General features: G+C 42.9%; 1 long non-coding RNA gene across 1 annotated transcript in view; it reads left to right on the forward strand.

The window, feature by feature from the left end:
* Positions 1 to 222: 222 nt before the first annotated feature.
* LOC147000376 (uncharacterized) overlaps positions 223 to 27,348 on the forward strand; it is an 85,517-nt gene continuing 58,391 nt past the window's right edge. Inside the window, exons 1-2 of the long non-coding RNA XR_015045885.1 lie at positions 223 to 281; positions 6,487 to 6,624. This is a non-coding gene — a long non-coding RNA (uncharacterized LOC147000376). The remainder of the gene's footprint in view (positions 282 to 6,486; positions 6,625 to 27,348) is intronic.

Consider the following 27,348-nt stretch of genomic DNA (forward strand, 5'->3'; position numbering starts at 1 on the left):
ATTTACAGTAGAGTTTGTTTCAACAGGTCCAGCGAGTCCTCCCTGGGGATCAAGAACACTCCCTTGCTACCCAGGCAGTAAAGCATTCACATGGAGATCTTTCAGCAACCTGGGTCTACTGTTCCTTTAGAGACTTGCACTTTGACCTGAATTGAGTAAGACAACCAACAGAATGAAGGTGTGGCTTGCAAACTGGAGTCCAGGTTTACTTAATCAACAGGGCAACATCTGATACAGCAGAAGATGAAGCAGGGTTCAGGTGGTTACACCATTGTGCATTGGTATGCGGACACCCTGGACGGGTGCTAGGACTTGACAGTGGGCATTTCTGCCGGATGCTTTGGAATTATCATGGATGTGATTGGTAGTTCTTGCTCAGGGGAACTATTTTTTTTTCCTTTTCTGTAACCATAGAAGGATTAATGGGAGGGGGACTGATGTAGGATAGAAATGAATCAGAAGAGAAAATCAAAGTGTCTGCTGATGGTGGGAGAAATTATCAGGTACTAGAATGCTGAATGCTGAGTGGTCCCAGCTGGTGCAACAGGAACTGCCGGAACTTAGAGGCATCAATTGTCAAAGCTGAGACTGGGAATAGTACTTCAGGAACCAGCAGTCAGAATATTAAAGCTGTATAGACTCCTGTAAATCACCTGTAGGTGTGCACACAGGTCACATCATTAAGCTGCTTCTTCTTCTTCTTCTTCTTCTTCTTCTTCTTCTTCTTCTTCTTCTTCTTCTTCTTCTTCTTCTTCTTCTTCTTCATCAAAAGAAGATGCAGGTGCCTCCAGGATAGAGCTGTTGTTGGGATGTAGTTGGTATTAAGATAGTTCCCTGAGATGCTCTACACAGAGTGAACTTCCGACGAGGAGTGACTTTACTATGAAGTGCTTAAAGGGCTCAAAGGCCACCTATAACTTGTGCTGTTTGTTGCCAACAGACTATTTTTTTTTTTTTTTATGTAGAGCCCCTGGTGCCTATGTTTTCTTTATGGTTGAGAATTTCACTTCCCAGAACGGCTCCTAGTTGAAAGTATTGTGTGTGTCAATAGCTTTTATACCGGATGGCTCTGCTTCTATGCATGGTGGCTATCCATATGCACACATGTCACTTGATGCGAGAGCCTTCCACGTTGCTTCGTTGCGATGCCTTGGGTGACTTGTTTGGTTAAGGCTGCATCCACCCCTGATCACATGATTGTCAACATCCTTTACCATCCTCCACCCTCCACGTTGCCTCTGACCTCAAAATATCAGCACAATATTCAGCCCCACCTTCTCAGAAAAAAAAATACCCTTGTTAGCATTTGTTTTGGTGAAACCGGTGCCTTGGTACACATTATCATTGGGACATCACACTCCCGATACACACTGAGTTTCCTTTCATTTAAAACCAGGCCCAGGCACATTGTGGGGCTAAATCAGGAGGACGCTGAGTTTTGAAGCCAGTCTGGGCTATGTAGAGACACCTCTCTTAAAATAAGCAATGAGAAAACACACCAGAGAATTCCTTTTTGCTCTTTTTGTACTGTCCTGTCCTGTCCATTCATAACTTTGAAGGAAACCCTAGCTTGCTCCATAATGTTTCCCTTTTCCGTAAAGAGAGAAGACTTACACAGAAAATGAATCAAGTCCCATTTTGATGCTTTATTGTAAAAATCATTTCAAATGTGGAAATTGGGGATCCTGTATGCTTGTTTCCTGGTTTTCTCAATTGTTATTATTTTACATTTGATATATCCTTAAACAGATGATCTATATAGACCATGTATAGATGGTCTATAGATGATCTACAGATGATCTTTAGATATTAGGTGCTCATGGTCACTATTCTTTTTCTAACCCATTAAAGAACAAGTGCAAACTTCAAATTATTCAATGTATACACTCCCCCCCAAACAGCACACACACTGACATAAGAACCAAGTAAGCCTGGGATGATGTCATCAGCCATCCATCTGGACGGTCCATTCAGATTTTGTCATCTTTCTCTCACGATACCCTTTTGCCCCCGTTCTGGTCCAGCATCAAATAGAAAAAGAGCACATTTTATTTAGTTGGTGTGCTTCTTTACTCTTGCTTAATGTGTAGGTTTTGTCCTGTCTTTCTTCATCTTTCCTGATTTTGATGCCCAGGGGCTGTTTTTCAGCTTAGATCCATTGGTGTTTCTTCATGGTTCACCCAGTGAACTCTTGAATAAAATACCAAAGAGACAAACAACCTTGTGCTTTTGAGTGTAGCCCTTTAAAAGCACATGGTGTTTTACCCCCCTCACTGTTGGTTGTGGTAACATGATCACCTAGAGTGGTGAATACCGGAATTGTCTATTTTACACCATTATTTCTTCCTTTATAATCTAGCACTGTGTAGTATGTAGTTTAATCTACCTCCTGAGCACTCAGCACGTTTGTCTCTGAGTTCTGCTGGGCTCCATGCCTGTCATCAACAGTTTTTACCAAGGTACAATGCTTCTCATGTTTGTGTTTAATGTTTTATTTATTTTAACATAGGTTTGTGAATTCCTGTCCCATTCAATGGGTTGCATGTTTGGATTACATGTTTGGATGCCCCAATTAACTGATACTGGGTGTCCTTTTAAGCCAGGACAGCTGTCTCTAAACATCCATTTACTGACAGCACCACAAGATATACCATCTTGGGTTTTCATCTTTTCAGTCCTGGAATGAGGTCTCTCTCTTCCAAAAAGCAATGCACGCCCCCCCCCCCCCCTTTTTCTGCTAGAGAATACCATTCAGAAATGATGTTTGGTCCTGACGATTCCCACTAACCAATTTATTAGTTGTAAACTCCAGGTCTTCTCAGAGGACAAAACAGGAAATAAATGATAAGTATTCACACATAATAGCACACAGAATCTCTATTCTTTATGTGTGTATCTATTTAGTGATATCCTCAATATCCACTCTTAAACTAATGTATTTATTGAGGTTGTGAGTTTCTACCAATAGTTCTGATGCTAAGACAACATATCATGGTTCTTTCTAGCTTCCTCCTTTCTCTGAGGATGGTTTCACAGCAGAGCAATTTCTGACTCCTACCCCCATCAGGATATTGGCTTATTGTGGCTTATGTCTCCTTAGAAATCTGGCCATCACAAACCTCACCCCACCTTTGCCACAGACTCTTTTGCTTTTTTGTATCAGGCTTTTTCTCACCCCAATCTCTCCACTCCATCTTCTTGGTCTGCATCCTCCTTTGTTACTGACCACCCCATTCAGAGAATGGTTTCCTGTACTTGGAGTTCAAAATTCCGCTGTCATCGCTGACCACATCCACTCCTTATCTGTAGCAAATTCTGTTGGCTCCCTTTCAAATGGGTCCAGCATTCAACTCTTTCTTACCACTTTCACCAAGACTTGTCTCAGCGCTGTCCTCTCCTCAAGTTTTGTGCTATGCCTCAGTTCTTCCCCTGTGCTGGCCATTTCTCATTTCCTGGGACTGCTATCGTTCTTCAGCCTAAAGAATGCATCAAGAGGAGAGATGTGGGAGATGACTCAGTTGGCAAAGTGCTTGCCTGAAACCACAAAGACCTGAGTTTGATCCCTAGACCTCACGTGAAAGAGCTGGACATGGTGGCGCACGCTTGCAATCCCACCACTGGGGCAGCAAAGACAAGTGGATTCTTGGGGCTCTCTTACTCAGCCAACCTAGCCTCCTAGCGAGCTGCAGGCCATTGAAGGAGAACCAACACTGGAAGTTATCCTCTGGCCTCCACATGGAAACGCATGCGCAGACAAGGCACCTGCATGCCTGTGCGCATGCACGCTGTCACACAGCTATCTTAGGTATCACTTTGCTCCTTTGCTCGATCGCACCCACTTCTCACCCCAAATAAATAGGCTGATCCCAATGCCGGCCTCTGCTCTCTTGCTCCTGTCCATCATGCTCTCTGCCTTGGGTGCGCTCTCAGAGCACAGTGGCTTCAACACTGGGACTCAGTTTCCCTGAAAGTTTGTGATTTGCTTTCTCATCACTTCAGGTCCTTTCTCAGGGGTGTATTCCTCTAAGACATCTTCTCAAGGCACCATATTGGAAATCGCAACCCCTTTCCAAGTGCCTTCTCTCTCACAGGCACAGCTCCTTTCAATAGAACACTACAGTCTAACGCTGCTGTGTACTGTCCCTAGCCAGTGGCACTTGCATCTTCTGCCTTCATAGCAAGAATTCTTGAAAAGGTGATTTTGATCCGTGTTGTTTTTTTCCTGAATCTCCAAATCTTGCAGCAGAGCCTGGTGAAAAATAGATACCCGGGGATGGGGGTGGGGAGGGTGTTGGGGGAAATGGCCAAAGAATGGCTGAAATTATAGACATATAACACATCCAAGAGTAATTTATAGATATAGCTACACACTAAGTGGTTTCCAGAGTGCTTGAGAAATTAAATTTAAATAGCATTTCATCCAGAGGAATACTATATACGTTAAAGGCAGGGTACAGCAAAAGTGTGCCCCAAATGTAAAGACAGGAAATAATAGACAATATATCTGATAGATACAAACTAAAGAAGAAAGTCTGGCAGCAGGAAGCTGTTGGTATTAACCAATCTATTATCAAATCAAAGACTGGATTATATACCCCTCAACCTAGAATTGAAAATATTTCCCACCATCATCTTGAGAATCAAGTATCCCATTGAAAGGTTTTAGTTTTAGTTTTTTTCTTTTTTTAATCTGAGAACAGCAGTTTCTTACAGCATAGGAAACACATTAAAGAGGCTCAAGAGATTTTTTAAATCTAGTACTTTCTTTGGTAAGGTGACCACTCAGCCCGCAAGGGAAATAAAGTTCTTTTTGTATTATTAAAGCTCCGTGTACAACCTGGTCCTTTAGAAGCCAAAAGCTCTTGGAAAAGATCTCACAAATGAAATGGAAACTCATAGATGTTGGGCAAGCTTGCAGCATTGATCCATCATCGGGTTTTTAATAGACCTTATTCTGCATCGTTTAGAAGGTTCTGCGTGCAGATCAAAGAAGCAATTAGCAAGCGTCACTGTGGCCAGACCAGAAGTTCTTTACAGGCTGTTCTCAGTGGCCACACAGAAGATACAGCAGTTTCATTTGCAGTTGCAAAATTCATTATTTCAATTTCCTGTAAGTCCTCACAGATATACAGATATATATTTCAACAAAACCTATTGGTCCAAAGGAGATCTGAATCTCGGATAAAACTTTAGCTTTTCTGACTTTTAAAGATTTTTTTTAACTACCTTTAATGGGATGATGGGATGGTTGAGAAAGGGTTGTTTCTCTTATGTTAGCATGCAAACTTCAGGATGAATTTTGGGAAAACAGCTATCTGGCGTATGCATTGAACATCTGTTGAAAGGAAGACCTCTGCTTGTTTTCTTGACAGAGCTATCATTGCTCACTCAATGGCTGGCTGGCTCATCGCCGGTAACCTGTGTCTACCCATGCATAGCCAGGGAACCTGGCTGCGCTGCATAAATCTCATCTCCTTTCTGCTGCTCTTCCAAGGCTGAGTGCTTCCAAATGCTAAGCAAAACACAAACGAGCTGTGTGGTTTCAGCTCAGCCTGTGTCTTGATTTCCTTGTACAAATTGAGAGTGGCATTGTGTACCTCAGAGAATAAGCAGGGGTAAGGGAAATTGTTTGGTGAAAAGAGTTTGAAAACTAGGTAGTTCACCTCCCTTTTCGTCAAGCTAGCTATACATTGGATTATTGAAATGCCCTCAGGAAGATATGCTCCCCTTTTCTGTGCCTCTCCCCCCTTTCTTTCAGTCACCTCTTTCCTCTCCTACTTTCATACTTAAAACCACTAAATCCTCAGTGATTCCTCTGACATCTAGAACCTGGTAAATTTGTCACAGTCTAAAATAGCTCTAGAGAGACTTTTTTTTTTAATTCTCTGAATTAAAATGTTAAAGCTTAGTTTCTGATCTCAGAAAGTTCCAGAGTTGGCTCCACTCTTTGCAACTGCTGATCAATAAGCTTTCCCTTAACCACAGATCATGAAGTCACTCCACAGATTGACACTTGACACCCACAGGTTCGCTGCTCCAGCCGGTGAGCAGAACTGTCCCAGAGTGAGAGAGAACACAGAGGCTATTCTCTAATCTGGAGCAAGCATGCAAACTCAGCAGTAAGTTGAAGTTAATTATCTTGGAAATGAAGCCTTTGCCAAGAAAGAAGTTATCGAGATACAAGATAAGACTGGTTGCAAGTTGGCAGCTGTTGACATCTGTATCAGCTTAATCCGTGCTGGTAACTGGACTAGGGACTGCTTGTGTTACTTTCTCTCCCTTGAAGTTATAAGCAAACCGTGAGTGTAAAGAACAGGAGACTGAGGCAGGCTAGCGATGTTTGTTCTCGTTCGTTTAGACTTGGTTATTTCTTATTTTTATGGGGAAAGACTTCCAACTATCTTTCTATAAGCTGGAAGCAAGGGTCAGAAGCTCAGATCCTGGTTAATGTGTGCTCTCTTGACACACACACTTTTATTTTTGCAGAACAAAAGGTGAAGCTTAACTGTGATTCCCAGGGGTTGAAGTACAAGATCACTGTCAACCTGAACAACAGGAAATGTGGGAAGGTCTTCCTGCCAGGAGAAAACGTGACAGGACCCAACTGGTTTAACTGTGTCCCAGGTAAATCACTTAGACGAATTGCAGCCCACATGAACTCTAGACCTACTGGGGACTTTGAAGTCAGTGTGCCTATTTTTGAGGTCTTACCAAATTCTAACAACAGCTGATTTTTTTCCTTACTCAGTCCTCGGCTGCAGAGCATTTTCAGGAATTCCTTCCTGGAAGGTGCGCTGAGTTTAATTGCAGTGTTAGAAATTGTCATTTCCTCCAACTGGGTTATATTTAGGGAAGGGAGAAGGAAAAAGAAAAGTTGATCTAAAAAGGATATTTGGTCAACTAGACATCGGGATCTGAGATGGACCTATAGATGTTATAAGCAGCTGGGACCTATAGATGTTATAAGCAGCTGGGACCTATAGATGTTATAAGCAGCTGGTGCATTATTTATCATTCTCATAAGTTAGTGCTTGATGGTTCAGAGTGAAGGAGTGGCCAGTGCAAAACATTCCAGGATCTTATAACCATGCCTGCATGATAGTGAGACCTTGCTAGTCTTTGTCTTGGCCTAGGGTCCTTTTATGAGTTGGTTCTGTTTGAGATGGTGCAGCTGTTTACAGCTGATAGGATAGTCTGCAGAATTGGGCTAATGCCTATCTGATGGACTGGGAGTCTAGAATGTACTCTTTGGGGTTTGCATACAGGAATCACACTGGTGTCATAATATAGAGAAACTATATTATGAAGTTTTCTAAGTAGAAACTATGAATGGTTGTCTTAGGGTATTACTGCTGTGAACAGACACCATGATCAAGACACCTTTTATAAGGACATCATTCAACCAGGGGCTGGCTTACACGTTCAGAGGTTCAGTCCATTATTATCAAGGCAGGAGCATGACAGTGTCCAGGCAGCCATGGTGCAGGAGGAGCTGAGAGTTCTACATCTTCATCTGAAGGCCACTATCAGACTGGTTCCCATGTCATTAGAAGGAGGGTCTTAAAGTATCCCCACACTGGCATACTTCCTCCAACAAGGTCACACGTCTAACAGTGCCATTCTCTAGACCAAGCATATTCAGACCACCACAAAAAGAGAAAAGCTTGCCCATAGAATCCCCCAGCCCCGCCCTCTGCCCTCACATTTCAAAGAACCTTTTAGGGTATTAATGCCATTGATTACAAAAGGGACAGGCACACTGGACAAATCAAAATCTCTAAGAAAAGACACTACTTTCAAGGACAGCTTTCAACTCCCATAGCTTATGTGCATATCACAAAGATTCCTTGGCTCCCAGAATTCCCTGGAGCTTTGGAACTTTGTTCTGATATGACTCTAGGTCACACCTGCCCAAGCCATCTCTTCCTACAGTGGAACTTCCACCCCTTTTTCTTCTCTGGGCAGGGCTACCAAGCAGCCTCCCAATTCCTCTCACACCCAGAATGGTCCCCTAGATGATTTTCCACATTCCAGCCCTGGGCTGACCCTTCCTGGGTCAGGACATTTCAGCAACTGTCTTCTGAGTTGAGATGAACCTTAATGATTCAGAACCGAGGCTGGGCGGTGGTGGAGCACACCTTTAATCCCAGCACTTGGGAGGCAGAGGCAGGCGGATTTCTGAGTTCCAGGACAGCCTGCTCTACACAGTGAGTTCCAGGACAGCCAGGGCTACAGAGAAACCCTGCTCTGGAAAAGAAAAAAAAAGAATTCAGAACCGGGCCACCTGCATACCCACCAGCTCAGCTTGTCTCATTTAGCTTGGCCTCCAGGGAGGACCCCTGCAGACGCCCTCGATCACAAATGTCTCCTTCCAAACTCAGGGCTTCTCCCAGGAACTGTAGCAACTCTCAACCATGGAGGCTTCTCTTGAGCCCCCAAGTGAGTTTCATTTTCATTCATCTTGTGACATGTCACATATATTCTCCCATGTTCTTTTATTTCTTTCCTCTTCTTTCAAACCTCTTCTCCCCCCTCTCACAATCTCCTTTCTAGTTTCACTACTTGTACTCACATTTACATGAAATGCACATACATAAAAATACGGTATTTTAATCCCAGCACCTAGGAGGCAGAGGCAGGTGAATCTCTGTGAGTCTGAGGCCAGTCTGGTCTACACTTTGAGTTCTAGGACAGCTAAAGTTACACTTTCAGACTTTTCTCAAATAAGTACATTAAAATAAAATCTAGGATTTGCATTTGCAAAGGAACATGCTACATACATTTGCCATCCTAAGTCAGGATTGCCTCACTACGGTAATTTCCATATTCACCAATTTCCTCATATTTTTCCCATCTATTTTTTTCTATTTCTCTTTGGCTGAATAAAATCCCATTGTACATACAGACAGAAATTTCATATCTGCCCATCTGTTGATGCATGTCTAGGTTGGCTCCTTGTCTTGGCTACTGTAAAAAGTGCTTCAACTTCCTGAAACCCAGTTGAATTCCTTAATGAGGGCTTGCCAACTCAGTGACCTCCTCAATTTAGATCGGATTCCGCAGGACCTTGTGTGAATCCCCCATTGCAGCAGGAATCACACCATATTGGCTGATCTGTGACATTCTGGGCAAGACCAGGAACTCCTTGAGGGTCAGAGGTTGTATTTGTTCTCTATTCTATTTACAACAAGTAGACAGTCCTGTGTCTAGAGAGAAGGAATCACTTGGGGCAGAGCATAGCAACTATGTGGCAGGTCTAACCTAGGCAGAGTCACCTAACATCATCGTCAACTTCCACGTCAGCAGAATGGTCCACCTGTGCTACCAGGGCTCTTCTTTGTAGTCCAGTTTGGACAATGATGGGCTCCTTCTCCAGTGAGAAACTGTAAGGCTTTGCCTAGTCAGTCTGTCAAGTCATGAAGGAGATTTCAGGGGAGTAGTCAACAGTGCCAACCACTACTTCTGCAGACATTCTTCGGATAAATATTTTTGATTGAAAGAATGAATTTATGATACTTTGTTCACAGATTTTCTTCTTGTTTTGGGTAATCTTTTGTCCATTATTTTCTTTAGCTTGCATAACTAATGATGGGCTCCGTTATGGTATTTTGATTTACAGATGTTATTTGGCTCTGCTCATCTTCACCCCCCAATCACCATCCACTGTCCTTCCTCCATACTTTCTGGTTACTCTTCCTCTTTTCCTGCTTTCATGTCACATATAAATGAATCTATGTGTAGAGAGAAAATTTATACTCTTCCTGGGTTTAAATGATATGATTGCGAGACTATGAAACTCTACTAGTTAACATAAACAAATACAACTTTCCTTTCATCAAGTAAGACAAGACAGGGGCTGGAGAGATGGCTCAGAGGTTAAGAGCACTTGCTGCTCTTGCAGAAGACCTGGGTTTAGTGCTTAGTTCCCACATTGAGCAGCTCACAACTGCCTGTAGCTCTGATTCTGGAGACCTGCACACCCTTATGGCCTCCATGGGCTCCTTCAGGTGCATGGTGCCCATGTACTCACACGGGGGCACACAGATGCACATAAGCAGAAAACAAAAACGTCTTAAAAATTATGAGCCATCAACTGGACACTGGGTCTTGTGAATGTCCTTGAGAGTCCCTTGCCTTTCAGAGAGTAAAGACCTTCAGTAGCTGTTCCCACACCGTTCCTAACTCGATTCTTCTTTCAGTGGACAAAAACGGAAGCACTGGAAAATTCCATTAATTACCCAGGAGAAGCAAAGCCGGTGGACACGGGTTGATGGCATTTTGATCAAGGTCATGAGAAACCACCTAAAGACAGTTTGGCTCCCTATATTTTTGACCTCTCTCTTTTTAAATTTTTATTTCTTGGGTTCATTATTTTATGTATTTGTTCATGATTTACATATGGTGGTCAGAAGACACCTTCTCTTTACTTGGGTCATCAAACTCAGGTCCCTGTTTGTATCGCTAGCATTTCCACCCAAGGAGTCATCTCGATGGCCTCTGATTTTGCTTTAACGAATGAATCCATTGCTTGGTTTGAGCGAACAGTGGGAGACGACACTGCATTCTACTCCAGTCTCATTCTTGGCTTAGTTGCAATACCTCTTTCTGTTTTGTATCTTACGTGTGTGAGTGTTTGCCCACACATATGCAAATGCAGCTCATCTGTGCCCGGTGCCCACAGGAAGCAGAGAAGGTCTTTAGAGTTCCTGGCACTGGAGTTCTAGGTGATTTTGGACCTGTGGATGCTGGGAACCAAACCCAGGTCCCCTGCAAGAGGTGCCAGGGCAGTTACCTGCTGAGCCATCTTTCCAGCCCTACAATGTCTCATTTTAAGTGCTGTGCATCCTGCTAATGGATTAGTGTAATGAATTGTCAGTATTAAACACAGGGTGCTTACCGTTTGCAGCTCACAAACTTCGGAAGAGCATGTTGATGTGTTTCTTCTGCTGACAGGGGCCAGCGATTGAGGACCCTTATAATGCCCTCATGTTAGCTTCTGGACAGCTCTTTATTTTTATCTTTAATTTTGCTTATTAAAGCTACATCTATATATATGTAGCATTCAGGTTGAAAATTTGAGGAAAATAACTTCTACTTCATAAAGCCAAATTTCTAATTCTCGTAGGGCATAAGTTACTTGGTTGTATTGTTGGGGTTTGAAAAGGCTTTTGTATATAAAATTATACCTTAATTTAGTGAATCAAGCCCATACCTATTTTAGTAAAATGACTGAAACATAATTAATGTCCTGGGTTGTTGGCTGGATTCTCCTTGGCAGGCTAAATTTAGATGTATGGAACTGCTTTATATGAAAGACCATTTTATTTCCTAAATTTCATTTCTTTATAAAAAAAAATAAGCCTGCCTGTCTTTTTGAAGCTTATCCCTTCCCATCTCCAAGTGGCCCCACTATTAATTTTTTTGTTTTAAATTTAACAATCTTGTGTTTGTATATTTTTAATATAAAAATAGAATTTTGCTCTATCTATATTACTCGGTAACCTGGTTATTTTAACTTAATGCCTGTTGTAGAAATCTTGACTGTGTAAGATGTATAATTTTCACTTTTTAAATAATTCATAGCAGTAGGCCTGCAGTGGTGGGGCCTGTAATAAGAGTTACTGGGGAGGCTGAGACAAGGCTCTCAATTCAAGGCCTGTCTGCATTTAGTGTAGGGCCAGTCTGGGTGGTTTAAAGGGGGCCCAGTATAATGCTTGTGTAGAATGCAAAAGACCATAAACTCAATGCTCAATATTACCTACACAAGAACTCACAACAAAGAAGCAGACCTCCATAATTCACAGCCTCCGTACTTGGGTTTTCAGATCATATTTCCCAAGAGTTCACCTGCTGAAACGCAGACTCTGAGATCTGGTATTTAGAGGAAAGTCCAGATTTCAACAGAACGCTTGCTTTATGGACTAGGTGGTGGCTTCTGACTGTGGCAGGAAGCTCACTGGTCAGTCCAAGGCAATGCAGGGCTGTCCAATGCACACAAGGCTATCAATCAATTGCCATTCTATCATGGCCACAACTGTGTATACAGTGATTAACATAATCTTTGTGTTCAAAGTACAGAGAACTAGATTCATTTTATTGCCCAAGTATGAAATCTTGCCTGCAGAGATGAGGCCTCCCTCAGGTAGTTAGATTTTTGCACACTCTGCTTGTCTAACCCAGCCATTTCTGCCTGCCTAACCCAGCCATTGTAATGATTTAGGAATCTCAGAGCAGGGCTGGATTGCTTTTGCTTCACTACTGTGTTAGCTTTTTAATTGTGGTCTAATGTACAATTTTGTATGTGAAATAGCATACATATTTTTGTGAGCTGTATAATATACATAACATAAACATTTCCCTGCTTAGCCATATTAAGTCTCCAGCTAAGCCCCTTCCCCAAGTTTACTTGAAATGTTAAGCCACCGTGGCTCTAGTCTTCTGAGCATTAGCTCTGTTTATTCAAGGTCGACTACAGGGAGGGTCCTTTGCTTCTAGCTTCTTTGTTTGATAGTGACTGATAAGATCATATAGCTAATCAGACGCACTTGGGAGCTTGGGATACTAGAAACACCATTCTACATAGAGTCCTTTCCCGCATTGTCTGGAATGACTGTTTAGCACGGTTGAGGTTTTCAGTTATTGGAAGAAAGCTGCTGGGATTAAGTGTGTGGATCAATACCAAACACGAGCTCTTGCAGAACAACTCGGCCTTTTGTAGTGGGCCCTTCACTCCTCTCTTAAAGTCCCAATGCTCTAAGGCAGTGGGTGTTGGTGCAACTTCATAGTTTATCAGATAATTGCAACTCTGGGCACAAACAGCTAGCACTGTGGAATTGTGTTTATTCCGAGGACCCCAGTCGTGCTGTTTCTGCCTTTGCAAGGCTTGCAATGAGGCAATATAGACAGAGTCCAAGCACTTGTTACAGAAGGACACCCCACAACTGAGCAGTTGAGGTTCCACAACACCACACTGTCTTAGTTAGGGTCCTACTGCTGTGAACAGACACCATGGCCAAGGAACTCTCATAAAGAACAGCAGTTAATTGGGGCTGCCTTACAGGTTCAGAAATTCAGTCTGTTATCATCAAGGCGAGAGCATGGCAGCATCCAGGCAGGCATGGTGCAGAAGGAGTTGAGAGTTCCACCTCTTGTTCTGAAGGCAGCTAGGAGAAGCCTGTATCCAGGCAGCTAGGATGAGGGTCTTAAAGCCCATGCTCACAGTGACACACTTCCTCCATAACAAGACCACACCTACTCCAACAAAGCCACACCTCCTAATAGTGTCACTCCCCGGGCCAAGCATTTATAAACCACCACAACCACTACACACACATCTTCTCTCTCCTTTACAGAGCACAGGTAGGGGTGACCTGAACCACCAGGCCTGAGTCACGACTTTGAAGGTCATGTGCATGGCCAAATGAACCAGGAGGGAAACCCAGCAACGTGATCATGGCTTCCCATTTGTGGTTTTCATTCGAGTTCTCTACGGCGAGGCATTCATTATTGCTATACCTCAGCTCCCAGTGAGCACTCATGTCCAAATAACGAATAATAGAAAGTTACCGCTCTGTTTCCATCCCACACTCTCACCGCTGTTTGTGTGAGGAGCTTGCTTGCAGCCTGGTGTCTAGTCTGTGGGGATTGCAGAATCTGTGCCACATTTTCCATATCATCTCCACATGCTCCCATCCTGGCCATAGACGGCTTCTTTCTAGAGAGTTCATGGGGTGTTGATTCCACTTGAGCAACTGTCTCTTGGGACAGCAACAGAAACTCTCAGACCAAGTTTACACAGTTCTCTAGATTCTGCTATGATCAGAATTCTTATGTCCCTCCCCATGAGTATGTTGAAACTCTAAGCTTCAAGGAGACAATAGTGGGCAGGTCATCGGAGCACAGCCCTCACCTCCTGACTTGTGCAGTGCCTCATTGAAGAAGCTTGCTGGAACTTGTTTTTCCATCTTCAGTGCCAGTATACCCTCCCTAAAAGGGTCCTTACAGAATACCAACTCTCCAGGGCCTCATGCTTTCAGACACTAGAGTCTACAAAACAAACACTGTCATTTATCAGTCATTCGGTTTGCGGTAATGTGCTATAGTCCTACTTTTAAAAATTAGAGGGAACCCTGAGGTGTTTCTGATTCTGTGGATTATATCAATATTTACCATGTTGGAGAGTGAAAGTGAGAATTTTAAAAAACTTAGAACATAAACTGTCAACGCAGTGCCCACACTGGATGCCATGTAGCTTCTGGGAGCACCGCTGTGTGCTCACAAGCACATAGGAATCAGAAAGACACAATTGTCTTAGCTGTGTTAGGCAAGCAGTTTGAACTTTGAAGACCCTCTGAAAGGGATGCAGCCATGCTCAGCATCCCCAGGGCGACACTGTGAGACACAGTCGCCGAGAATCAATACTTGCTTATTTTTAGCTCCTCATACTCTGTATAATATTACTATTTCCCAGAATCTGAAAGACATACTTCAGGAAAAGGTTCTCAGTAATCCTCTGCTTGACACGTAGGTGGGAAAGGTGCTTGGGAAGGAATGGTACTCTCCCCCTAAGATGCTTTTCTCTGTGTTCGATGTCTATTTTTTCCCTCCTCCCACATCTCTCAAAGTTAGTATTCTGTCAAGACTATAGAGTGTTCAGCTTTAGTTAAAGCAGTTTAGTGTAGAAGCAGCAGATAAAAAAAATGTCCATCAAGCACAATACATTTTGCTGGCATGATGCTGATGTTTAGTTAACAGGCTCTGGATATTTGAGCCAACATTTAAGGAGTGACCAAGATAAGGAGAGAACACTGTCTTGGGTATTTGGGAAGAGGGGCATCGGGATGATGTCATCTGAGATGCATACTGCCAGGGATTTGGGGGAGAAGCCACAGAGAGCTGGAAGGGATCGCTAGCAATGACAACACAAACCAAAGGACAGCTGTTGGCTCAGGAGCTAAAAGACCAGCTCTGGGGAGAGGGCAGCAGAGACGTGGATATCGGGAGCCAGTCTGCTGTAGTGGAGAAGTAGTCCTATGAAGTGGACACTGTAGAGTTTGCAAGCTAGCCTCTCCTGATGTCCACTCACTAGTTGCGTGACTCTGGGCTACTCCTTCTCCTCCATGCTCTGAACATCCTTCCCCCATCCTTCCCCTCACTGGGGAATGATATTCTAATATCTGCTTTGGCAGTGACTTCAAAGCCCACAATAATGGTTTCTATCCATGTCAGTCACTGGATAGGTGATAGGGGAGATAGGAAGGAATTGAAAAGTGATATAATGGTGACCATCACAATGATGCTTCTATGTCCTCTACCTTGTACAACTTCAGAAGTCCAAGCGAAAGGTGCCCCGGTTTGGCCTTGGCCCCCGGAGAGCAGCACACTATTGGTTTTCAGGTACCCTCAGATGCTTTAACTAATACTAGACCAGAAGATAAACCTCGTAGGACCTCTATGTTTAAACATCCCAAGACCAGCTCTCCAATGGTCAGGAGAGGATCTTCTTTGTAGCTAGGTTTTTTTTTTTTCCTCCACAAATGTTACACAAGAGGACACTACTGCTCTGGAACTTTCTTTCACCAAGGTTTCAGTAGGAGCATCTATTGTCTCTCATGAAAATTCAATGGAGCCCATTCCCCCACCCCCTGGCATTTCCCCCCAAGGACTCTACCAAGTTTTCTGTTCTCTGCTGGCATTATTATGAGTCCAAGCAGAGCTGCCAGCGGTCCACCTGAGTTAGACATGGCAATGGCTTGGCATTTTCTTATTATTTATTAGGAATGGCATGACTCCGCCTTTCCCCACCATTCTCTCTCTCTCTCTCTCTCTCTCTCTCTCTCTCTCTCTCTCTCTCTCTCTCTCTCTCTCTTTCTCTTCAAGCCCTCTGCAGCTCTCTACTGTGCCAACACTGACAAATTTCACTCACGTGTTGCCTTCACCTCCTCCCAGTCATTACCACAGCTGTAAAACCCCGGTTGAAAGAGAAACAAGACACTTCAGGAATTTTTAATAACATGAGAGTAGATTTAGAGGTGTGAAAAATTATACAAGATAAAGGGAAGAGAAGCACATCTCGCTAATGGGATTCTTTGAGCTTTACAATTGAGGTTCTTTCTGAGCTGTGATGGATTGGGTCTGCTTTGTTTTGTTTTGTTTCAGGAAAGGGTATTTTAGATAATATGTCGACTGTTAGATATTGGGTAGGGCATCTAGTGGTCCCTCTCACTTTGCTCAGTGTTTCAGAGCATCACCCCTGACTTCCAGACTCCAGGAAAGATGGGTACAAGACGAAAATGTCACCCATTCTTTTCCTTTCATTTAATTTTATTTTACGTTTATTCGGTCTCGTGAGCACGTAAATGCACGTGTCATTTCCACGGCCTGCCTGTGGAGATCAGATGACAACTTGCTAGAATTCATTCCTTCTAACAGGCAGGTGCTGAGAATGGTCAGTTCTTCAGACCCAGAAGCACATGCCTGGACCCAGTGAGCTACCTCACTGGCCCACCTCTTTTTAACTGAATTGGTGAGTGATTTTATTCTTTTACAAGTAAAAACCTCTTTTACGGAGGGCAGCACTTGTGGAGGACCCAGTTTCATAAGAACTTAACAGATACACAGACTGCCTTGTTTTCCTTTGAGGTTAGATTAGCCGACACCCCTACCATCCTGCTTCTTACGAGGTGGCCAAAAGCTATGGTCCAGCAAAGATGAGCAGTTTCAAAATCTGGATATATCATCTCGGCCCAGTGGGCCCCAGTGAAATTACACCACTTAAGGAACTGCTCACTTACGATATATAAAGTCACTACATCATGTACACATGGATCCAAGCAGCACTGTTATAACAGGTGAAGTTATACAATTATGTTATGTATATATGATAGTTTGTCTTAGGGTTTTACTGCTGTGAATAGACACCATGACCAAAGCAACTCTCAGACAACATTTCATTGGGGCTGGCTAACAGGTTTAGAAGTTCAGTCCATTAATATCAAGGTGTGAGCATGGTAGCATCCAGACAGGCATGGTGCAAGAGGAGCTGAGAGTTCCATCTCTTGTTCCAAAGGCAGCTAGGAGAAGACTGCCTTCCATGGAGCTAGGATGAGGGTCTTAAAGACCACGTCCACAATGACACACTTCCTCCAACAAGGCCACAACTACTCCAACAAGGCCACAATTCTTAATAGTGCCACTCCCTGAGCTAACCTTATTCAAACCATCACATAGATAAAATAAAACTATAAAAAGAAAATACACTAGAGACACACAATAAGCTGAGGAAAGCCAACAGCATGGGGTGAAGTAGTAACATGAGCCAACAAGGCTACAGTGGGGAGAGCTTGGAGCCTAGGTGTTCAGGATCGTTTTATGAGGTGAAGGGAAGAATTACAGAACCACTGATGTTTTTCTCTAGTTTGCTCTCTCCTTGTAACCCCCAGGTATGCATTCCTGGTGTCCATGAAGTTCTCTCTCTATGCATATATCCAATATCCAAAGATCTTAGCAATGGAGGCATTACCCCATCAAGTCTCAGAAACCATGGTACAGCTAGGAAGAGCTGAAAGTAGCCAGTCGGTTTAGTGTCAAAGTTAAAAGGCAATGACCGACAAATTTACATAGCTGGAAAACAAGAGAGAAAATCCAGGTCAGAAAATAACAGAAGCCAAACAATGGAGATCACCTGGTGATGGCAAGTTCCTGAGACCAGAAAGAAACGGAGGCCTGAAGGAGAAGAGAAAGTATCAGGACATGAACAAACAGACCGAGGCATGTCGTCAGAAAAAGTATAAGCAACACTGTCAAGTCATTAGTCCAGAGTAAAACTGGACGGTGAAATCACATAGCAGGAGAAGGAATTACAGTTCACATTCAAGCATGTTTTGAATAGGGCTCTGAGGGATGATGTCATGTTGAAGCCTACTTGCCTAGAACCTGAATCCAGAACTGAATGGGCAGATGGGAAGTCAGAAAGTGGACGGAGGTCTCACAGCTCAGAGGAAGAAAGGGTTAGATGGTTCACAAGACACTAAGACAGTCAGCAGGGTCATTGTTCGGGGCAGGTGTGTGTGTGTGTGTAATCCCACAGAGAATGCTATATACTAAGGTTCTGTGTCACATACCCAGTTCTGAATTCAAATTCTACTACTAACTCAGGCTGAGTGGCTACACTCAGGGCATTCTACCCATTCATTCCTGTATTCTCATGGCCCTGTGGGGGAAGATAGTGCCAAACAGTCACGGTGAGGAGTGGCTGGATAATGTTCTCTAATCCTCTGCAAGAGACTTGCCCTCAAGGTATTCAGAAAGTTGGGTTATTTTTTTTTTAATTAATGAGCATATTTGAAGACAAATAAATGAATGATTATTGAGAATCTCTTTGTCAACAAACTTTAAAATGATATGTATGAAACAATTTCCTATCGATCTAGCTTGCTGTCGCTTAAAAAAATATATAATTCTCATGACTTTAAAAGCAAGTCTTTAGTTCTGCCATGGCATCTTTGAGACTCTGCCCACTTCTCCTCCATAGACTGATATGGCATGGATAACAATGGACTCTACTTAGACTTCCTGACCCTCACTAGGGTGTCTTCAACCATAATCTGCTAGGAACTACACAGAGCCACAGAAAAGCCACGGGAGAAGCCTGGGATCAGCATCTACAAAACCTCTGCTGTAGGAAAGAGACATGGGATTTTCTTCCAAATGGAATGTGGATCCTTGTGTTTGTAACTGACTTCATCATTCCGCTGTCTGAAGAGATGCGGTGGTGGCTGCTTGGTGTAGACTAGGAAGTCACCTGTTCCTTTGTTGCTTGATCTCAACTTTGCAGCTTTTTCTTAAGTGTTTGAAAGCAGAGAAAGATAGGAAGGTTTCTAGACTCCTTTCTTCCTTTCCTTCCACTCATGTGAGATACGAAGAAGTCAACTTTTTTTATAGCATATGGCTCGGAGATTTCTCTCTGGCCTTGTCAGGGACAAGGCTGAGAGCACTCGGCTCCTTTCTGTCGGGCTGAGCAATTCCACAATTCCAAGTAATGAAGTTCAGTTATGATGATTTTTGGTGAGGCTCTAACTCACGTGAGTGGACCAAATAAACATTGTTTCAGATGTAGATGGACATTTACTTACAAATCTAAGATTATAAATTATTTTTATCTAAATCTTAAAAAGTATGTGTGTATGTGTGTGTGTGTTTACTTGTGGAGGTCAGAAGAGGGCATGGCATCAGATCTCCTGGAAGGAGTTATTTGTGAGCCACCTGATGCAAGTGCTGGGGACTGAACTCTAGTCCCCTACAAGAACAGTAACTCTAGACGAGCCATGACTCTAGCCGCTTGTCCATTAATTCTTGTCTGATATTGCAGCATCAGGTTCATTCTCGTTCTCATGTCTGTTTACATTGACTACTGAAAAAGAAAAATCATGTGTCACCTTTTTCTGTCTCAGTTCTGGTCTGGTGATGCCTAGCTGGGTGAGGGACATGACAGACACAATGTGGAGACTCTGGATTCTGCACACTCATCTTACAAGCAGTTTTTGTTTTCACTGATGGTGAGCATTCAGTTGCCTCCCCAGGGAAGAACAGTGCTAAAGATCTCTGCTTGGTTCTTTTAGAGTCTAGCCTGGACTTTCTGTCTCATTTGTTTCCTCTGAGGTCTCCATATTCATGTTTAGTTTAGGTGTCTAACAAGAGTCTAACTATGTGTGTATACACAGGGATTTGCTTTCATGTTTGAAGCTCCTTTCTTCCCCAGATTCTTTGTGAGCCTAGAACTTTGTCCACCCAGTTAGTGTTGCTCATTTCTGCTGCACTGTGGGAAGCCACATACGCCATTACAAGATGGCACTGGCTACTGCTGGCCACCACCCATAAGTTTGGGTAAACAACCAATGTGCGCATGTGCAGTAGAGTTTTTTGCTGAGTCACTGCCTGGCCCGAGGCATGCAAATGAGGTACTGAAAGCATAACCAATCAGGTGTAGACACGCTTCTCCTAGGCCTATATAAGCAGCTACAGTTCTGGGGCTCGGGGTCTTTTCGCCTCTGCAATCAAGCTCTACCAATAAATGTGTGCTGAAGGATCCTGTTGTGGCGTCTTTCTTGCTGGCGAGTCGGGTGCTCCACTGCACACCTACACAGAAGATTGAGGAAAATCACACGCTTGGGCTAGAGTTCATTTCTCAAAGGTCACCATCCTTTAAGCCATTTCAAATACTCTAAATAGTTGTCTGATAAGGTTTTTACTTGCTTAGATTCTTGTAATTGTTGTCTGGAAGACTCAAGTCTTTTCCATCCATTTTACAGTCAGCGGAACTTAAATCTGTGAAACAACTAATTTAATAAATCTTTTCTTTCTTGCGTAAGAGTAGCCCATTTTTAGTTCATCTTCATGCTGCTGGAGTGAGGATTTTGGTAAACGTTTTCTTAGCTCACGAATCCTCTGCAGTGGCAGAGGTAGATGATATTTATTCTGTACTCTCCCCTTATCACTCCTGCATCTCATGCTCATTTTCCATGTTGGATCTTCACCATGACACACCAAGCTTGATGCTCTATTTTATGCTTGTGGAGCAGCAGAGTGGGAGGGGAGTGGTTCCTTCTGAGACACATAAGCTCATCCAAGAATTGAATTGCCTTTTCTGTTTTAGGGAAGGTCTGTCTGCATTGTTGAAAAGCTTAAGCCTCCTTATGAATTTTATTCCCCAAGTCTCTGAACATTTTGAACAGTTTCTAAGGTGAGGTGAAAGAAATAAAAGATACTTCTTTTAAAGCAGCTACTTAAGAAACCCATGATGTAATAAGGAATTAAAGAGCAGCTCTGTGTTGCATAGCAATTCAGATGCATACTTTGTAGCATTGCTCTCAGGTCCTGCTCAGAGAGCCTGGAGGTAGTTTTAAAGAGAGTTTAAGGATATTTTGTATACCTAAGCTGTAAACAGAATCAAGGGTTTGAAACTAGACATTTGGGAAAGACTAGACAAGCTGAAAGACTTCATTCACAGGTGTCTGAAAGCCACATTGGAATTTTAAAAGTGGTATCAAAACTCAAATCATATATTCAAGAAAGCAGTGGACATATTTTCCATGTGCTAAAAGATGGGGGTCTGTAGGAAAAATATGAGGGGTAACCCTGCCATTCCCCATCATATCCTGTTACTTAATATCTATGTAGAAGGGTTTAAAGATAGTTCATGCTAGAATCAGCCAGGGTTCTCTGGAGAAATGGGACCAATAGAATAGATATTGCCTTGGTTTAAACAATATTGTCTGGGTGGTCAGCAATGGCTGTCTTCACAACATAAAAGCTAAGAACTGTTCACAAGGCACTCAGCCGTCTTAATCTGACACAGAGGGCCTAAATGCATCCCGGATAGGTTCAGGTCTTTAGGCCACATGGGAATGCTGAGGAAGTTAGGTTCTGATGTCAAGGAGGAATGGCAGCAGCAGCAGCAGCAGCAGCAGCATAGATGAGCGTGTTGGCATGACATGAAGGCAATGGGAAGAAAATGGGAAGACAAGCAAGGACCCACATGAAAGCCCTCCGCTCATGCTTCCTGTCACCTTGGTACCAGTGAAAAGTGCAGTCCACATTTATCATGGGTCTTCCCACGTTGGATAACCTGATCACAGACACTTCACACAGATGGGCTCGGCTGCTTATCTGTTACATGATTTGGTTAATTAACAACCAGGATTCACCACCACAGTGACTAAACACCATCTAAGTACAAGAGGTTCACAGGACACCAGGGGTTACTACCGGGGTCACCATGGAGATTATGGAGACCATGATTCTGAGGGTCACTCCTGGGGGGTTGGAGTCCGTCGACCTCAAAGGGTATTGGTGGTTTTAAAAGACCCTGTAGAAGGTTCTGTGAACACCTTTTAGGTCACCCTAGTATGCACAAGAAACCATAACAAGCAGGTGTTCCACATCGGGGGAAAGTAATGCTCCTTGTTTCACTGAAACCAACCTTGGAAAATTTCAGGACACAAAAGATAGATGCAATCAGCTTAATGCTATCTTTGGATGAAATTAGGTAAATCAAAGAGTGTAGTTTTGCGGGTTATTATTGGCGTCATTTTATAAAGAGTTAAGTAAGGGGTGTTAAAAATTATTCTGATGACAGATAGAGGACCTAACACTCTAATGTATGTCTGATCACCTTCAGACCTGGGCCTGGGGAAGCAGATCTGAGCCACACCCGGAATTTAGCATGTACAAAACTCATGGCCTCCAGCCTCCAGAGGCAAATCTGGTTTCTGCTGGAAATCACGTTGCCGTTGTCACTGGTCTCAGTCCTGCTCATTGAGAGCTCTTCCCATGATTGTGGGTGCTGAAATCGGCTCCTGGAGAGCTGGCTCACAGGCAGGGATCAGTGGATGCAGAAAGGATTCTATGTAAGATGAAGACAGAGACCAATTCTTGACCTATTTCCCATATGCCTTTTACAGTCAGCTTGCCCCCTGCCCACCAATCTGTCTGTCTGTCTTGGTCTCCCTGTATGTCACCTTTCTCTCTCCCCCCGCTCTCTTTGTGTATTAAAAGAGGCTTGTGCATGCTAGACTAGACAAGCATTCTATTATTGACCTGTGTTCCCAGCTCCTTGAATTGCACTTCTCACAGACCATTTTTATGTAAGAATTCTGTATGGGGGTGGTGGTGCCTAGGAATGGGTTTTCTGAGGATAATCAAACTTCAAACAGCAAACAGAAGGAGGGTGATAGTCCCTGGAGAGATAACAATGCCTTCACTTGGAAAATTCTAAATTTCTTTTGTTGATGTCAATTGCTATAACAAATTCATCAACAGAGATGACTCTGCCCGAGACAGCTTTTCGCAGTGACATCCACAGCGAGTCTTCTCCACTTATCTAGTCTTTAGAAATTAGTTGCTGGGCTCTGAGTGACTGAGTCTGGGGAAACGGGGTGAGTCTTGAATTTGCTTTGAGCTCAACACCCCAATCCTGTGGAATTGCTGGCAGTGACTCGTGTGCACGCTGGGCTGTAGGATTTTTCTAAGCCTCCTGTAGAGTTTTCTAACGCCTGTAAAACTCAGTAGTTAGCATCTTGCCTGACTCTGGAATCAGAATCCCAGTTTTGATGTTTAACTTTCCCAGTTATTCTGAGACTTTAATAGCTTGAACCTCTCCAGCACCTGTGTTCCTCTACCTGTGGTGCAGGAGGCAATGGCCCCTGTCCCTTAGAGTCTAGGATCATTTCCTTGCTGTGTTTTACTTTTCCTATCTGAGAATTAGTTTTCCTAATAGCACCCATATCACAGGCTTTGGAACAGTTCAAATATGTCGAGGTCTGCAGGAAACTTCCTGAACGCTCAGAGCATATGCTGAGTGTGTTATGAGTGATCACTGTTCTTGACAGTGTGAGGTATGCCAGATGAGGTATCCCAGGTACACAGTAAACATGTCAGCATGTTAGTCACAGGAGCGTCTTGCTCTGGGTAGCCACCGGGCTCATTTAGAGGGTCTGGATCACCCTGGAATTCAAGCCTAACTCAGGAGGTCAGGACAGGCATTCTGTATCACAACTCTAATTGCTCCAGCTTGCCCCACTTACAAGCTGAAGACCCAGGGCCACCATGCTCCTGCTCCTGCTGACCATTCAAGGTGTCTGTTATGGAGAATGACTTAGTCAGTGTTCAATTGCTGTGATAAGACAACTTAGCTAAGGCACCTTATCAAAGAAAGCATTTCATTGGAGCCTGGCATACAGTTTCAGGCTTAGTTCCTTATCATCATGGTGGGGAGCATGGCAGTGTGCAAGCAGACATGATGAGAGTTTATCTGCAAGTTGGAGGCAGAGAGGGAGAGAGAGAGAGAGAGAGAGAGAGAGAGAGAGAGAGAGAGAGAGAGAGAGAGAGAGAGAGAGAGAGAGAGAGAGAGAGAAACTGAGCCTCTTCTAGGCTTTTGAAACTTTCAAGCCCACTGCCTTCCAACAATACCACATCTCCTAGTTCCTCCCAAACAGTTCCACCAACTAGGAATCAAACATTTAAATAAATAAGCCTGGGAGGGGGGCGTTCTCACTAAAACCACCACACAGACTGGCATTCCATCAATATTCTTTTCTACCTCTGCCTTCTGTATTGATACTTTCTCTGTCCACTGAAATTTTCCACGTATGTCTAATTCTGCAGTTTGGACCAGTGCTCACTCCTCTGACTGGGACATGTGGGTCTATTCCTTTTCCTGAGGCTCAGGATAAGTAAGTCATGCCTCTGTCCACACCAGGCTTGGGTCCATCCTAGCATGCCTTGTAGACCTACAGATGGAGATGGTCCTTATTCAGCTCCATAGGAGGACATAATAATGAAATGAGGACATTTTCAGAATCACAGTAAATACTCCGAATGCAAAACTGACCATTGCAACCAAATGCACATTCTATTATGCTAAATATATTCATGTTCTTCAACTGTTACTGCCAAAGAATCTCAGTTTTTTTCCATAATATAACATTGAAATGTGCTCATTAAGTAAGGGATCATTCTTGCCTCACCCTGACAACCCACGGCAGAAACGTTTGTACTTTCAGTCTCTAAATTTGTAGAATCATGTTCAATTGGTTCTTCTGTGAGTGGCTTTTTCATGTACCATACTGTGTTCAAGTTATATCTATGTTAAAAGTACCTGAATGGGCTTCCGTTCTCAAGGTCTCAAAGTATTCTTTCTCTTCCTGTCCCAGCCCAACAGTGTGTGTGTGTGTGTGTGTGTGTGTATGTGTGTGTGTGTGTGTGCATGTGAGTGCATGCACGATTGTGCATGTGTGACACTAATTATTTCTATATCTGTAGATATAATATAATATAATATAATATAATATAATATAATATAATATAATTTGGTTTGCTTTCATTTTTGGCTCTGGTTAATCCATGGCTCTGGAATGAATCTGAATGAACACACAGTCCTTTGAGACCTTACTTTGAACTATGCTGGGTTTTTAGGCACGCAATTGCTGATCAGATATTAATTATCTTTTTAAAGATTCAACTCATCGTTGTCGGTTTTACTTTATTGCTGCTGCTGTCACTGTGTTTGAGATATCTAGGGTCTTGTTATATAGAGCAAGATGGCCTTCAACTTACAATGCCCCCTGTCTTTTATCTGGAGCCCTAGGTTCACCAGTGTGTCTCACCACACCCAGGATTCATCATGCTGTTTTTGAGGGAGGACTTTTACACATATAAAGATTACTTTTAATTATGTTAGTCTTGTTCGTGTTTCACGTTGCTATGAATGTATAAATAGGTATTGCATTATTCATGTGCTATATTTATATTGGTGTCAATACTGGTGGTTGACCCGTTAATCATTTCTTGAAGGAAGGACTCTGAACAGAAAACCCTAAGTATACTGAAGAAAATGTTAATATGCTGCATCTAGAAAGGAAGAACCAAGACATCTGGAGATCATTAGCATCAATCAAGAAATCAGAAATCGTTGCCTTATAAATATTGCTGCAAGTATCTCTCGTTACTTAAAAACAAGCCAGTAGGGAAGAATGAGAAGATAACCTCTCTGTTCGATTGTGGTTTTGCTGAGTAAAGAGATCTTAGCATTGACCCTCAAGAAGTGCAGATGCCTGTGGCTTTTACTTCTAAAACACCAGGCTGGGAAATCCCGTGTAGAGCTCTCAAATTGAGCTGATCCAAGGCCCTCCTCCCCACTTGGTTTTCTGTCTTCCGCCAGAGCAGAAATCTCTCTATCTGGATCCCACGGTATCCACCGTCCCACTGCAGCCTTGGGAGCCAGAGCTGGCATCTATTCAAGCTCTCACAGTAAGCAATGGGAAGAAAGAGGAAGTCCTCCGAGAGGAACTGTTTGTGAGTTCTCGAGAAAACCATCTGATGTCTTTTGAGGATGATATCTATTGACAGCAACAACTACAAAATGCATCCACTCATCTTATCTAAAGGAGGATGGAAAAAGTGGAGTCAGGCACAACGGCTGATGCAAGTAATATGAACACATAGGGGCTAAAGTTAGCCAGAGAATCACAACTGGGTTTGAGGCTAGACTGGGCTACATGTGGAGTGAGATCTCGTGGTGGGGAAGAAGGGGGTATTGGTAGATCATTGGTTTTGTTTCAATTAGACGTTTCTTTTAGGTTTATGATAACTTTTGTTAAAATTGTGAGTATTTCATTCAGTCAAAAGGAAGGAAGTGGAAAGTTATGTGTTTCTCAGTTTGTGCTAGAAAAAAAACCCTATAATTTCATGTAACCTTTGACTTTAGACAAGAAGATAAAGACCTTTGACCTTAAACAAAGAGCTGTAGAAATGATATTTTTTAATAGTAGAAAAATGACCAAGGAGGAATGCCTTGGTTAGCCAGTAAGGTTTTTCTTTCCTATGCAAGAAGCCAGAGGAAACACTTGAGTTGCAGTATGGATCTAGATTCCATCTTAAGATGCAGCTGATCTGTAAGAGCAAAGCTTACAGCCTGAAGAGGGATTGGAAAATCCAGTTCCTTTCCCAAAGAGAATATACTCATAGAGGGGCTTATTATCTGACATTTCTAGTTTAGAAACAAACTGAATATTTAAAAACTGTGGTGGTTTAAATAAAAATGACTCCCATAGACTATAGGGAGTAGTATTACTGGAGGTGTGGCCTTATTGAAGTAGGTGTAGCCTTGTTGGAGGAAACGTATCACTGGGGTTTGGGTTTTGAGGTCTCAGCAGCTCAAGCCAGACCTAGTGGTTCACTGTCCCTTCCTACTGCTTCTGGATCTAGATGTAGAACTCTCAGCTACCTACCTCTTCCGTACCATGTCTGCCAGTATGCAGCCATGCTTCATACTATGACAATAACAGACTAAACCTCTGACTCTAAGCCAGTCCCAATTAAATGTTCACCTTCATAAGAGTCACCATGGTCATTACACTAGAATAGAGTCACCATGGTCATTACATGGTCTTCACACTAGAATAGAATAGAAGCTTAACAAAGACAGTCAGCCATGAATTATGATAGTTGCCCAAAGTGGTTTGAAAGCAGCTTATATCTTCTCATGGTGATTGTATTTTGCTAAAATAGTTGAAAGTGCTGTTATTTATAAAGTGATAGCTTCCCTTAAGGTTAGCTTTTCCCTTAGGAAAGGTTAGCAGTATTTTAGTTGTGGGTGTTAAAGATTGAGATCTGAAGAGTGAGAGGAACGATATTATCCTTTTCGTCTTTAGCTTATCACATATTAAAATTGTAAATTTAATCCTTATGATACTTTTAGATCTAAAGTGCTCTCACTAGGAAGCTGAATCTTTTTTTTTTTAAAGGCAATGTGTGTAGAGTAGTAGTCCATTTAAAACTCTTGAGCAGATA

Source organism: Mus caroli, unplaced genomic scaffold (genome assembly GCF_978045245.1).
Source record: "Mus caroli unplaced genomic scaffold, Mus_caroli_1 scaffold_18, whole genome shotgun sequence".
Lineage (NCBI taxonomy): Eukaryota > Metazoa > Chordata > Mammalia > Rodentia > Muridae > Mus > Mus caroli.